The following is a 14,859-nucleotide window of genomic DNA, read 5'->3' as shown; positions in this document are numbered from 1 at the left end:
TAAAACAGCATTGCCCTACTCAGACTCAAGACTGCCAAAACCTTCCTGCATGCAGTTAACATTTGTAGAATGTGGCCGGAGGTAAAAGGATAGATCTAAATTTAGAGGCAGAAAAAGTTCTATGACTTTTCAGAGCCGTTGTTTTTGAACCCATTATGTGTTGATGTTGTTAAACTGATGCAAAATTGATTAAATTTAAAACTGATTCATATTCACAGTTTTGGAGGACCATGTGGTGTAATCAAAGATTCGTGTTCATGTTTTTCCCCCCACAGGAAATATTAGTTTATTTCAAACATAGGTCCTCTAAAATTTTCAGTATTTCTACTGCCAAAGTCTACATATTAATTTGGTTTTCTGGGCAAAATAAATAGACAGATAAATAAATATAAAATCCTTTTAATTACACTTAGGCCTACACAAATAACAAAGGGCTGGAGATGTTTGATTGGTTAATTATAATTTGGTTGGAGAAAACAAAGACGCTGTTAGGAAACTAAAAACCTTTGAAATATCTGCATTGTCATGTCCTCCCTGAATCCTGAGTGCAAAAAAAAAAAAAAACTGTGACCAGTCTGACGCATTGCTGAGTCATAGAACAATTATAGCAGAATGTGAAAGAGCCAACCGATGGAATGATCCCCTTCATCACAACATAATTAGGAAAAAAGTTGGGCAGGCTGGTGTCTTTCTCCAGTTTTCCCAAGATTATGTTTGACAAACCCCATCACACCAATTAGGTATGGAAATACGTGGATACTGTAGCTACTGAAAGAAAGAAGAAAAACATTGTGCATTAAATGTTGACACCAACAAAGCGTGCTTTGGGATTTAAAATGCGATGCAATGTTTATCTGCGTGTAAGCCTGTGTGGGTTCTCATAATGCGGCGCTTATCGTTTGCCACTTTGGCAGTTGCACAGAGAGAAATTCCAACTAAGACCGACGATATTGTCACTGCGCCTGCTGTTCGGTCGCATCGGTTGCTGTCCTTGGTGCTGAAAACAGATCACACAGGATTCTAAGTTTCTATGAGACCCGCCCTGTGCGTTTTCCAAAAATAAACTAAACAGCCTGAATGAATAAACGCATGCGTTCTGTCAAAGCGGTCGTGTTTAGGTAAGGAGACGATATGTGAGAGCGTGGGTATAACGCTGCTCCGCACAGAATCGAATTGCGTCTACAATCCATAAAACTCTTACGTGATGTTCAGGTTTTAAAATATATAGAATAGGTAATAAAAGCATATGCCCTGCACACATATATTACACAATGCAAACCAAACATCTCTATTCCAATTTTTTGAAGGAATTTACACATTTCCTATACACACTGTTTGCTTCAATATCCTTGATGTGTGCACAGCCAATGGTTTCAAGGACCTGTGATAACATGCTTACATCAGTTACTTATATTCTTTCAATGTGAGCTTAAAGAGTGATACTGGAATATCAAAGAATTGCAGCCACAAGGAAATGCAGTAACACAAAAATTAAGTCAGGTCGGCAGCATTGTCCGAACATCTAACATATTGCAGGCGTTGAAACGCTGAAGACACCTATATTGTTATGATTATTTTTTGGATACACGAATCCTCTTGGACAACAAAATTACTTGGAATGTAATTCAGGTACCCAAAGCCAAAGACGTAACGACCCAATGACTCAAATATGCACGGCAAACTAAAGTAGAAATGGATATGAGAAAGACTTCCATGATAATTCTGGTCTTATCGCGAAAGGTTTCTTTTTTAAGTCATACAAATGTAAGCATTGTCCCGTTGTTAGAAATTGCAATTGCAATCTCTTTTCTTGAAAGGTTCCTTGAGTCGTAGAATAGTTCCTTTTCATTTATCAATTGTTGTCAACGTAGCCTGCATAAGACAACTTAATCGTTCTTACTCTGAGTGAATAATACTGGCAAACGGTACGAGACCGGAGGAAGGGTTTTGTCGTTACTTGTCCCGCAGACCTCTCGTCTTCGCTTCCTCTAGCTTTGTTTCACACCTCGATTTGTTTGATACGAAATTCTCAAGACCTAAACGATCGACGAAAAAAAATATCAGACCAATGGCGTCTCAAGTTTGCGGGAAGGGACGTGCAGAGAAAAAACGCTGCAGCCAATTGCATGAAGGGACTCAATCCAACATGGTTGAAGGAGCTATCGGTGAGCGTATACTTCCGCGTGCATTGGGGATGCTGCACACCAAGTGCGGAGAGGTATATCGCTGCTGTGATACGGCTCTATATATCCAGCGGCAGGACCACTTTTTCCTGAAAGATAGCATCCTCCCCGGGCAGATTCTCTACCCAGTTAGTGATGTTGCTTATTTTTGTTGTGAACCTGTAAAGAGAGAGACAGAAGTCGGCTCTTTTTAAAATTCTTAGATTTATTTTATTTCTTCAGTTAATTTCCTTTTGTTTTCGTGGCTGATTCGCTGTCTGTTAGGGACGTATTTGAGTGTTTTGATTGCTATAGAATATCAAACATTTTAACTAATCAGTCCCGTTTTTATTGATTGCGTTCGCAGTTTTATTCAGATAAAGCGGGATTTCTTTTAATCTTGCTTTGTTGTTTTGCATTTGTTGAGTATAACATTTGGTTAACACTAAGGACGTCTAACTTTCATTTAAAGACGGTAAGGGATTTTTAAGTTTCTTCTTAACAGTAACGAAACTGTTGTGATGCTGATTAGTAAACTAGCCTAAGTGAATTATGATCATGGTTCCTACTGCCTTAGTGCTTCCAATGTCCGTCATTTGACACAATGGCCATATCGCACTGCCGGGATCACCAGTAGGTAACATTATTTGAAATGCTCATTTAACGCATATTCTGTATGCTCCTAGAGCTGCACTCACGTGGTGTTGGGCGTTATTAAATGTCTCTGAATACAGCTATTCTCTAGTTAGCTTTTTTGGATGGTGTTCTGAATGTGTATTGGTGTTGCTTAGCTGTGTAACTGGAATGTCTGCACATTTTAGCACTGCTTGTGAGCGTGTCTTTGCACCTGAGCACGGGGGAAATTTGGGTGTCGTCCTAATATCACAGGATCGAAACTTAACACTGGGGGGTGGGTGGGGGGCAAATACACCTAATCACTCTGGCTTAAGGCGTTCGCGATTTGTTCTGTATATTGTGGGACACATAGGCTATATCGAACACGGGAATCATTCGTCGGATACCACCGTAGAGCTGTCATTGCAAAGTTGGTCCTTAAAACAAAGTATGCACGCGGCATCACTAACAGGTAGCTGTAGCTAGGCGCTTAGCCTACTGCAAGGAAATAAATCACAGGCGCTGGGAGCACTAGCTTACCACAGCGAAACGCGTGCCTCCCCTTACCTAAAATAAGGTTTGAGGTGGAATTGTTGGTTAATAGTGGAACTGTACAGTTGGCAGATGGGACATTTGCCTCTTTTGTCGTTTAATGTGCATGTTTGACCACAGATGAAAGACAAACCATGTATGCGGGAGCACAGCAGTCAGATTTGTGAAAAGTGGTGCAGATTGATAGGGGACGCTTCGATTCTCTCGCTGAAATAAATAAATAATTAAGTTAAATTACGGAGGGTTCCTGCCACTCCTACTTTACAAGCTACTGCTGATTTAAAGCCAGCATACTAATGAACCATAAACAGGGCCTAAGCCTCAATTGTATTCACACATCTTGTCACTTATGGTAGTAGTCGCAGTATTTTAATACTTTGATGAATATTAGAGGCCTGCCTACTACCAATTTTAGTTGTACAGTGATGTCTTGACAGTTACACAAAGACATACACAAGTCAGCCAGCCCATTGCCTGTCCACTTGAAGGTTGAGCAAGGCTTGGCATTTTGACTCAAGACAGCTGCCACACCCAAAATGAAGGCCTTCTGCTAATTGGGTACAACTAGCGCCACCAGCATCTCAATTAGTCACAGAGGTCTCTAATTTTTCCCAGCTTTCAATTGGACCGCTATCTTATAAAGGCAGCTCGATTTCCCGCCGCTCTCCCCGTTTTCGCGCCTTACTGGAAGACAGCTGAGATTTTGGCGTCTTGCCGACCTACTGTTGTACAGATTGGTGTGTGAGCTGTGTGTTTTTAATCAAAGAAGGTATGGGAGCTAGGTAATGTATTGGTATGTAGTTAATTGAATTAATGTGTCGCCACTGTTGTGGCTTCTTAACATGTAGAACCAGTGAGCTGGAACTTGACAAAATTGATAGCAACTGCCGTGTAGGAGCTACCAACCTAGCCTAAGCAAGCTTTTTTCCCTTGAGGGGTTGTTCTCGGTAACATTTAGCTACGTTATACCAACCACCAAGCAACAAGTTAGCTACCTGGCTATAAAGGTTGCTAACGGCAATATTCAGAATAATATTTAATTAGCTAGCTGAGTTAACACCACGTTCCACACGGCCCAACTAAGCTGCATGCTAGCTGGTATCTTTTGACCTTTAGCTTTTGTCGGTGACTCCGCCGCTGGCTGCCAATCCCGGAGGCTAGTGGTGGCGCTTCTAAACTCGGTGTCTATAGTTTGTTGTCGATCGTGTGCTCCATGCTACCATTCTGACTTTAAGTTGGCTAAAGAGAAAACGCACGCCGATGCACGATGTAGCCTACAGAAAGCAAAATACTGATTCGAAGTTTTGCTGGCAGCCTACAACCAGGTGGCTAGATAAACTTTTTTGAATTTTGCATTTCTGACATGAAAGGAGATGTCCCCCTGTCTGGTCCTGTAGTTGCAGTATGGCAAAACGCCAACGTTTTTTGGTGACTATTTGGCTGCAATATTTCATCTATGCTATCAGGCAACAAGCTAGTGTTAACATCGTGAAACGCGGAAAAATGAACTGGTCCCTTTCCGCTCCGGTTTTAACGAAATGGGTAGCAGATTTAATCCTCAGGTTTTGTTTCTGGTGATGACCCATTGTCACCACCAATGTCTGGCGTACATTTAAAATTGTAAATATGTAGTCGTTATAATGGAGGTCTGAGAGGCTGCGCTATCTGGGGGAGACGATCGGATGGAGACGACTAGCGCCCCTCATGGCTGCCTATTACGTATTAAACGAGATCCGTAATATTCCAAAAAATAATCTAGTAAGTAATGGATACTTTTTTTTCCATCAGCCATTTCGGCCAAAGCTGAAGCTGAAGTTAAAGTCTCCAGGCTGCTTTTAATAGCCCTTGGATACATATGATGATAATAGTAAAACGCCACATATGGGTCTTTGCACAACGTTGTTTTGGGAGTGTGGTAGTGACCCCGTTGTCCAACAGCTTCTCTACTGATGCAGTTCTTCACTGATACTCTAATCCATCGTCAGATTCGTGCAGTTGTATTCGCTATCTTGAGTTTTTGAAGCTACAGCAATATAGTGTGTGTATATTGTCAGAATGGTTGTGTAGCAGAATGGTGATTTGATAACGTGGGAAAACATTTCCCGATTCGTCAGTTCTAAGTGTTGTAAATCAAGATTTCAAATGTAGCGTGATGTCAAAGTAGCACTTGGACAATAGGTTCAAGAAATGTAGTTGATGAAATGCAGTAACCAAGTAACTGTTGATGTAGTAATGGTGGTTAATGGTTACAAATGCAGTGCTCTGAATGGGGATGGATGGAATTGCTGCAAAACACTCACTGGAAGTTTTAAATGAGTAGCTGTTAAGCTCAAAATGTAGTTCTTGAAAGAGGCTTACTCAAATAGAGTATGGGGTAATGTGTCACCCCACCATCACCACCCCCACACTTACATGCATGCACACACATACACACACATACACACACATACACACACATACACACATGTGGTTTCCTGGATGAAGGGGCTGGGGTTTCTGGCAGAAACTCCTGTTTCACCAATGTAAATTTAAGTTTGCGTACCTGCATGTGTTGCACAAAGCCAGTCATCTGCTACATCACAAAAATGAGTAATCATCTCAGACATAGAGCAACAGGGACATGGCCATGCAAATACATGTGGTGAAGTCTGTCTCAAACAGGTGGATTAAAGGTAGCTTAGAGCAAACTGTTCCCTGTGCTTCCTTTCTCATGTCCATCACTCTGAGTGCTCTGTACTGTGGGCCCACCCCTCTGCCCTTTCTTTGCCTTAACCATGCTATTTGCAGTAATGATTAAAAAAAAATCCTCATGGTTTTTGAAAGTGCAGTTGATTGGGAAGTATCTCAGAGCACAGGGGTGGATCCAGTACAATGTAAGAATAGCAAAGCATAATTCACAGCCATCAGTCTCGGGGAGAGAGGTCTCTGAAATGGAGTAGCTCTAAGTGGTGCAGAAAAAGATGCGCTCAGTCATTTTTGAACTGTAAATGCTAGGGAGCACGGCAGTTGCGTTTCCGTGGTTGTGGCTGCCTCTCCCAGCATATTTGCAGTAGGGATGCAGGACCCCGCCTCCTGCAGAATGCTCAAGAGGTTTTCAAGTGGACCTGAAGAGCTGAGCTCAGCTGAGCTAGACTGAGGCCCTTGTCCTCTCCTAATCTGAAACCCACCTCAGTCAGCAGCCCAGCCTCCCACACACGGACACATGGCTCCATGTTAATTTGCTGTCTTTGCGCGTAATTTGCGTTGGAAGCGGAGGGGTGTCATGAGCCTGTAACCCAATCTTAGTCACCTGGGGGCTTGCGGTATTTTCCACAGCATCTCATTGTGGAGTGTGTCCTGTTTTAATCCATGCAGATCCAGTGCCTCGGAATTGCCTCGGCAGGTAGGCAGTGCCGATGTCTCCAGAGGAAGCGCTGGCTGACCGGGGGTGTCGCGCTGCCGGCGTGCGGCTTGTAAATCTAGTCACCCCGAGAGGTTTCTTGAGCCGTCTCGGTTATGGGATGATTTATATCGACACAGCGGTGACCCGGGCTCAGATCAGATCCATTAATGTCACGGCGCGGTGCATAAGGTGCGAGCCATTTAAAATCCGCCCCAGGCGCGCCGCTGCCGACGCCGCGCTAACTCGGCCGGCTGCTGGATGAGTAATGGAGTGAACTCGTCTGCAACGTTACTTTGCTCGCCGCTGTGGAACACGGCAGCGAGCGGCTACATTCTGTTACTCATCTAATGGGCTAATTTGAATGTCGGGCAACATGAGAACGGCGGAGGCCCGTAGTCAAGCTGTTTTGGTTTGCTAATTCGGCAGGCTAATCCGTGTGGATGCGGTGGTTTGTGAATTTGAATTTGCGGTCCCTGTGGAGAACTACTGGGTTTGTTCTTTCCTCAGATTTTGGGCTGAATTGAAGCACTAGTCTCATGCGGCCTGGTTGAAGTCCGTGAGAACAATTGCTCTGGGCAAGGCATGGATAGCGGCTTGGTTTTTCTGATTACATCACCAGTGTGCTGCTGGGCTGCAGTTTTAATGTGAAATTGGACAGAACACTTCTCAGCCTTCAGGCCTGTCTAGCAGTTTGCTTCTCAGTTGGAAAAAATTGTATTCATTTACGTTTTCAAAATGTGAAGGGGCACAGAGTAAGCATTTAGCTGAATGTGTGATATTCAACAGTAATCTTGGCTAATCAACCATTTTATCAACACCTTCCCCCCCTGTGTTATGTGTTTTAGGAAGTGTTTCTGTTTCAAAAACATAATTTTTCTGCAAAAATTAGGTTTGGTTGAACCATTACACTCCTGCTGCTCTGCTTCAGTTCAGTGACTTTGCAGGGTGGTCAGTGGCACCCAGTGAGACATGGGACCATGTTTTGCCACACTCCTTTTACATTTATTCATTTAGCAGATGCCTTTATCCAAAGCAACTTACAAGTGAGGTACAGTACAACACAAGCAAAAAAACCATAGAGTCAACAATATTAGAAATACTGCATGACAAAGTTTCAAAGGTTGGCCAAGCGAGGTACCAGGTAAAGCTAGCGAGTGCGTTAAGCCATTACAGCCAAGCCATTACATTTTTTTAATATAGTTTAATAGGAGATGGTGGGGGGGGGGGGTGTTTCAGGTGCTCAGGTGAGAGCGGAAGAGCCGTGTCTCATCATTGCCCCCTTGTGGCAAGGGACCGATTGGCTGGGCATGTCTGTTAGGTGCTATTGAATGAATTAAGATGGTTTTTCCAACTTGCTCTGTGTGACACATTTTAGAATTTAGTAGGAATGGTCATAAGTGATGTGGCACATCCTCAGCTTGCACACCTGTTAGTTCACATTGCTGGGGGCTCAGATCCAGATGGCAGTCTGTACTGCACATGACTATTTTTTATAATCAGGTTTTTTCCGCTAGAAATTTGAAACGGGAGGCCACAGTTGTTTGGTTTAGTTTCTAGGGGATCATTTTGTAGCCTTTCTTGATTTGAAAGTGGAGCACTGTTCTGTATGGTGGCCAAAAGGAAAACGTGCTCCTGTGGTTTACATAGCCTAGTTGGGAGCTCAGGGGAGGTGAAAGTAGGGGTACATTGTGCCCCTGTTCCCCAGTTGAGGAGAAGCCTGTAAATGAACTTTGCAGCTTTTGGATATCAATTCAATTTTTTTTTTGTTGTCGGCTGAAGTTATTCATGACTCTGATACACTTCAGGGACACTTGCATAAGCGGCACATCACCACATTAGTGAGGAACGCCACTAGGAAACTTCTGAATGTCAAGCCTGGGGAAAGTTTAAAAAATAATTAAACGGATGGAAAGGGAACACGACGTGTCCTGCTAATCAGTAGAACATGGTCTTTGTGTCATTGCCGTGTTAGTGACTGTCAGTGTAGTACCGCTCAAAGCTTGGGTTTTTCGCTTCCAGCGCTCTGAGCTGGCAAGGCAGCTAAGTTAAACAGCCCACATTTCTTTATATACTTGAACAAAACTGGAAAACGGCCCTCTAACAATTCCTGTGACAGCTTTTTTAAACCAGCTGTATTTCTTGATTGCTCTTTGTCGGACTTTGACCTTGAACGAGACTAGGCCTTCAAGTTTTCTAAGTCGGAACATATCATGTGGGACAGTCAGAAAAGCTTGTACATCCCATAGTCCCCATTTGCTTCACCTGTGCCACCAGCCTTGTGTTTAAGTGCTGGAAATCTACTGCAGGAGTGGTGGCACAGTCCTTGCCACACTGGCTCAGAGCCAATCACAGGCCATGGTGGAGGGGCCAGTTGTTGCTCTGTGTGGAATCTGATTATGAAAAAGCCACTTAATGTTTTTAGACCCCTTTACGTTATGTTTCATGTTTGTTTTCATGCAAATATGAGAGTGTGGGAGAGAATGCCAAGAAATGAATGTCCAATATTCATTAAAAATGAATTGACGTGTCGCCCTACTATGTTTAAAAATAAACCTAATCATCTGCTCATGCAGTGTTCAGTTTAATTTGTATGAGGTGGGTCCTCTTTCCTTGAGCATAATGTCAGGAATGGTTCTTGCGTGCAAGTCGCTCCCCTTGCAGAATGCCCTCTGTGCATTGGGCAGCAGCAGGGGTGGTTGCGTAAGCCCGTCTTCATGTATTGGCAGCGTGCTGTGATCCAGTATCTCTGCAGGCTCTGCATTTATGCGCAGTGTTCTGCATGACCTTGCCGTGTCGATTTCCACGCTCCCACCGCAAGACCCTCTCTGCCACATACACCACCCCGGGGGTGGCACGCAAGCCATGCAGGTTTAGCACAGCGTGTTATCTGAGAACACGGATGCAGCATTAGAATATTGAGGTTTGTTTTTTTTTAGTCATGTTTTTTCTTTCCAGTTCAGCTTTTTTCCCCACCCTTCATTTTGACAGTCCGGTTTTGTCACAAAGTCACCCAGCGGCATTAGGACCCAGCCCGAGCCACCCGGGGGCTGGCTTGTGCTGTTGCTTCCTGTGTGGGTGTGTTGCGACTGGCGAGTCGCGATCGTGGTGGTCACGCGAAGAACTGAGGGAGATGCAGCAAATTTTGGGTGACAGATTCAGTCAGAGCAAATGTGGATCTTCCCCTGTTGGAGTGCAGGTGCAGTGAAATGGTGCTTTGTAATGTAGGCGGTTATTCCTTAAGAGCAGCACACAGGGCATCTACACCAAAGGGTACGTAGCTGGGGTTTTAAAAAAAGCTGTTTATTATCAGTGGTGTGTTCCACCCTACCCTCACTGCTGAAGCCAGCCAACCGCATGGGGAGAAATCTGTCTGCACTTTGGGACCAACCCGGGAGCCCAGCAGAAGGGATTCCTACAGCTGGCTTTACTCTGAGCTTGAGCCCCCATAACACTGTGTGCTTGGAACATTCAAGGACTGTTGACCTTCAATCAGGTCATGGCAAGTAGGAGAACTGTTGTGTGATATTGTTGCATAATCACCTGGTGATTGCAGGTTTGAATCCTTACCCACGTACCCTTGAACAAGGCATTTTTGAATTGCTTCAGTGCAGGAAATAACCATACAGAGTGTGACCCGTATAATAATTTAGGAAAGTCATGTAGCAAATTAGCTGCTGATCATTTCAAAAAACAACCCTATGGTCATTTTGTCAGTAGAGGTCAGGGACGTGGCCCAAGACTGCCTGGAGTGAGGCTGATGGTGCGCTCTCCCAGTTGTAATGATGTTCAGCATCCTCGCTATTGTTAAACTTGGCCCTTTGTACACCATCCTAGAGCCTGTGTTTAAAATGCAGATTTCTCTTGTGACCACAGCAATCCCATGTTGGCCAAACCCCTTTGCAAAGGTGGGGAAATTGCAAAGGTGGGGAATTGTAGCAGATTTGTGCTGTCTTTAGCTATGCGGTTATTTGTGTGCACTGTGCAGCCCAGGCAGTATGAAGATTTTATTCAAGGCTACAGTCAATCAAAGGTTTAGACACAAGAACTGCAGACATTTGGAAAATGAGGAATGCAAGCAAAACTCTCATTGTGTGAAGTGCTTCCTAGTGCTATCACCATGGGTGTACGTAAAATTTGTTCCTGCTTAGAGTGAGGGACACATTTGGCATTGGACCATAGACATGAATGGCTGCTGGCTTGCATCAGCTATGGACACACTGTAAAGGGGTGAATTTGTTTCAAAACTACTTCTGGTGCAGTTCACCGGTACATGTACAAATGGCTGGCTACGCTTGCAAGTTTTGAAACAAATGTACCCCCATACACTGCTGCAGATGATGTGTCCACAACTGGAAGAGAGCTTGCAGGCAGTCAGGCTATGCTGTAAACTGATACGTCTATCTTTATAAAAAAAAAAAAAAGGAAACCTTATCCAAAGGCGTGGGCCATATACCTCCCTCTGCTGGCTGTCACCTGCAATTACCGAGGCAGTAGAAGCTCCCGGGCCTCCCTGTGGGAGACTTGCATGTGATCCAGTGTGGTTGTCATGGGAACATCACGCGACTGCATTTGACCCATCTATGTAGCAGTTGTGTTCAAGTACACATGCTGAGCTGCCATGTATTTTTTGGTTCAGTGGTTTAAGGCGTATTTCTGCATCTTGCGAAATCGGTACTTGGATCATAACACAACAGTAATGTTTAATTTTTACTCCTGTTTTTCCCTAGGTTTATTGGAAGTGACTTTGGCATCAGGAAATCTGTGTTTATAGTTAATTGTCTGTTACAATTGCTATTGTCTGATTCTTTACAAGTTGTTTGACTGCATTGTTTAGATGCCTGTCCCATGATGAGTCTTTCACTTAAAATGAATGAAATTGTACCTTTGCACTGCTTATGTTTGAGTTTTATGTTGGCAAATAAAGCAGTTCTTCAGCAGAAAATGAGCAGTAATGCTACCTTTAAAGACCTGCGAATGCACACAGATAATGGATTAGTGCAGGATTAAAACTAATGTTGGCACAGTATTTCAGATGGAACTGTCGTGCACACACAGTGCCTTTGAGGCATGTTGAGAAGATGTGGTTTTTACGTCTCGCTAAAGTCGAATTTCCTCCTCCTCGAGACCCTGCTTCGATTTGGTCAAGATTAGGACGGGCTTCTGCAGATCATAAGTTGGGCAGTTGTGATTTTTTTTTTGTGTGTGTTGTTGCTGGTTCTGTTTTTGCACTGCCAAGAGCCAGTTATTTCGGTTCTAGCTGCCAGCTGGAAGCGAGAGACGGACACGGCTCGGCGAGCTCCGAGCCACACGGCCCGCCGGCCGCTGCCGGGAGAGCGCGGCGGCGCCCAGAGAACTGGCAGCGGGAAGCAGGGACCGAACACCAAGCTCCGCTCCGATCTGCCAGGAACCAAGCCAAATGTTTGCCTTTGAATAGCTGTTATGGCTATAAAGTGGTAAGAACCCTGCACGAGGTCTCATTGATTTGGTTTTCCTGCGAGTGAATACAGGAAACTCAGAGCGCAGAAAGAGCTGTAATAACTGGCGGGATCCATAGAATATTTCGATGAAGTTATTTGGAAAACGCACCCCTTGTGTCTGCGCACTGTTACCTTGCATACGGGTTTCTGTAAAATAAACAAGGTGCTTGAATACACCTCTACTGTTGCATGGTTGATCAGATGCTGTTGATCTATTATTGGATCCCTTAAAGTAATCATAGAGTGCCCTGCATTGCAGCCATTGGTAAAAACACCGTCTGGTCCAATCCTAATGACATTCATAGAACTGTACCATGCATGGCCCTCAGAGGTTAGTTTTTGTGTTAATGAGATGGGTAATTTGCTTTCTCAGGGGTCAGGAGTTCGCAGCATGTTTGGAAGCCCCTGTAATCCATCTCCACTTTGCAGTGGTACCACCGTAGCTGATTCTTAGCTTAGGCTTGCCACGGCTTGCTTTATTCCCACTCTGGTTAGACAATTAAAATCGACATGCATTTCCAGCATATGCTGTCAATATCATCAGCATTATTTCCAGGGTGACTCAGTCAGTCCCTGAAGAATGCCAGCGTGAAGGTGGAAAATAAAGGAAAGCACAACCAACCCTGTGCCAAATATACTGTTTTCTGCGAGATAACTAATAAACGTATGTGTACGCCGTTTAAAAATGGAAATAAAATGTTCAGCTCGTGACTTCGGATCACGCATTTGTCATTACGTTACCGGAACACATACTCATTTTAATTATCCAGATATAAATTTATGAATCGCGCTTGTTTTGATTGTCTGGAAATTCAAACACTGTAGTATTCTCAGCCTACATCAATTACACGTTTCCTTTTTAAGGAAAGCTCATATTTTGGGGATTTAATACTTAAACACAAAGAGCCCATATGCATCTTATTACACTGAACTAGCTAAATTCACCCTGACATGGAGGAAATAATGGAGCTGGCTTGCAGCCTTCATCTGTTTAGGATTTACAGTGAGAGCAGCTGCACCCTTGTTAATAATGCCTGAAGATTACTTAGATTTTATTGCTTTATTGAGTCCATTTAAGTATTTTCAGTAGTAGAATATCTACATGCGCTGTCCTCTTCGTTTTCCCCCTGCCTCTCGTCTGCAGATTTTGTTTTGTTTAAAAAAAAAAAAAAAAACCTTTTATTCCTGGGCTTCTCCTATGATGGCCTGAGGGTACCCGCACGCTGATCTAGCTCCCATTCAGTGATTTGGTAGTGAACTTGCCAAGTGACATTTTGATGCATGGCATGGTCTTCATTACGACAATGATATGAGTACAGCTGTGTCTGTGATTACGTAGACTAAGTACGACAGCTAATTGCATGAATACACATACCCTTAATTGCCTATTGAACAGGAGACTGTTGTTTTAATGTTTAAATGGAGAGCGTTAACCTTATAGTAAAATCTTAAATAGGCGGTAACACAGGTGGAGCAGTCTCTGACTTTGGCTTAGTTATAGCAGCAAAGATGGTTTAAACAAGTTATGCCATGAAGAATTTGATACTCGAGTGGAATAAGTAACAGTCGAACTGAAAGGAGGATCACCGTCTGCTTCCGTATAACGATGGCCATTGTTTCTCAGGTTATTTGCAGCAGCTGTCCAAGGCTGCACATCCTGGCAGCCCCTAGTTAAGTGGGTATGTCCTGTGCCTTGGCTCTGGTGTGCTTAGCTCTGCTGCCTGTTGCTGTCCCTGGTGTACACTGTGCTGTAGATTTACTCTGCATGTATATGCGGAAGCGATGCATTATGGGAACTGCCCAGGGCACAATGCAGGCTTACATATGTGTGTGTGGGCTGTAGGCTGTCATGTCAGTGTGCTGCACATACGATGGCTGGAGCGTGGAGGGTGGCGGGAACATCCTGCTGATTTGTTTCAGATGAGCGCATATTTTGGCCGCAGCAGGGTGTCCGTTGCCGTGGCGCAGCAGAGCGGCATCGGTCTCGATGGTGGGTTTGCTGTATTAAGAGTCACACATGCACCCCTTTGATGGAATGCTTTTTAACAGATTCGGGAGTTTACACGATTCTTTGCAAAAACTGTTTTGTGTTAGCTGGATTTCGAATAGAAATTCAGCTTCCTGTAGTTCAGATTTTGCAGAAGCAGTCATTCGTCATTTTCTTGACCGAATTGTGTGCTCACTCACATGGAGTGCTGGTCCTGTCACCTACAGCAGATATGTAGATATGCATTATCTGACTTTCATAACCCACAGATGTGCAGCAAATGTTTGTGCCTAGAAGCCTTTTGTCACTGTCTTTTGCTTCAAAATGGTTTCCTTACAGAAGCAGAAGCCTTTTTTGTGTGAAGGGGGTTTGACTGGGTCAGCGTGACATAGTGTCCATATTGTGATGGAGAATTTTCGCTGACATGCTCGAATTTCTCAAGTGTCAGTTGCGTGACCTTAAAATTTTGTGCCAGCACTTGCATCATCTTAAAAACTCGCACGTAGGACGATAGTGTGACACACAAATTCATATCAAATTCATGTTGGCCTCGCAGCGTTTATCAAGTAACTTTAAAAATGTCAAGTGTACGTTTTGATAAGCCTGTGATGGCGCTAGCAGCCTCTGGTTTTGACAAACCTCCAGAACGCATCGACCCAGTTACGTAAATGCTTCTGACTGAAC

General features: G+C 43.9%; 1 protein-coding gene across 5 annotated transcripts in view; it reads left to right on the top strand.

Moving 5' to 3' along the window:
- Nucleotides 1–2,494: 2,494 nt before the first annotated feature.
- Nucleotides 2,495–14,859, top strand: part of LOC118769561 (ELAV-like protein 2) — a 43,383-nt gene continuing 31,018 nt past the window's right edge. For 4 of the 5 annotated variants that reach the window (XM_036516701.1, XM_036516700.1, XM_036516699.1 and 1 more), the window contains exon 1: nucleotides 2,495–2,637. The gene's annotated coding sequence lies outside the window, so the exon portion shown is untranslated. The remainder of the gene's footprint in view (nucleotides 2,638–14,859) is intronic. The other variant, XM_036516702.1, reaches the window with a different exon arrangement.

This window comes from Megalops cyprinoides, chromosome 22, assembly GCF_013368585.1.
Source record: "Megalops cyprinoides isolate fMegCyp1 chromosome 22, fMegCyp1.pri, whole genome shotgun sequence".
Classification (NCBI taxonomy): domain Eukaryota; kingdom Metazoa; phylum Chordata; class Actinopteri; order Elopiformes; family Megalopidae; genus Megalops; species Megalops cyprinoides.
This window is presented reverse-complemented; position numbering and strand designations above follow the sequence as displayed.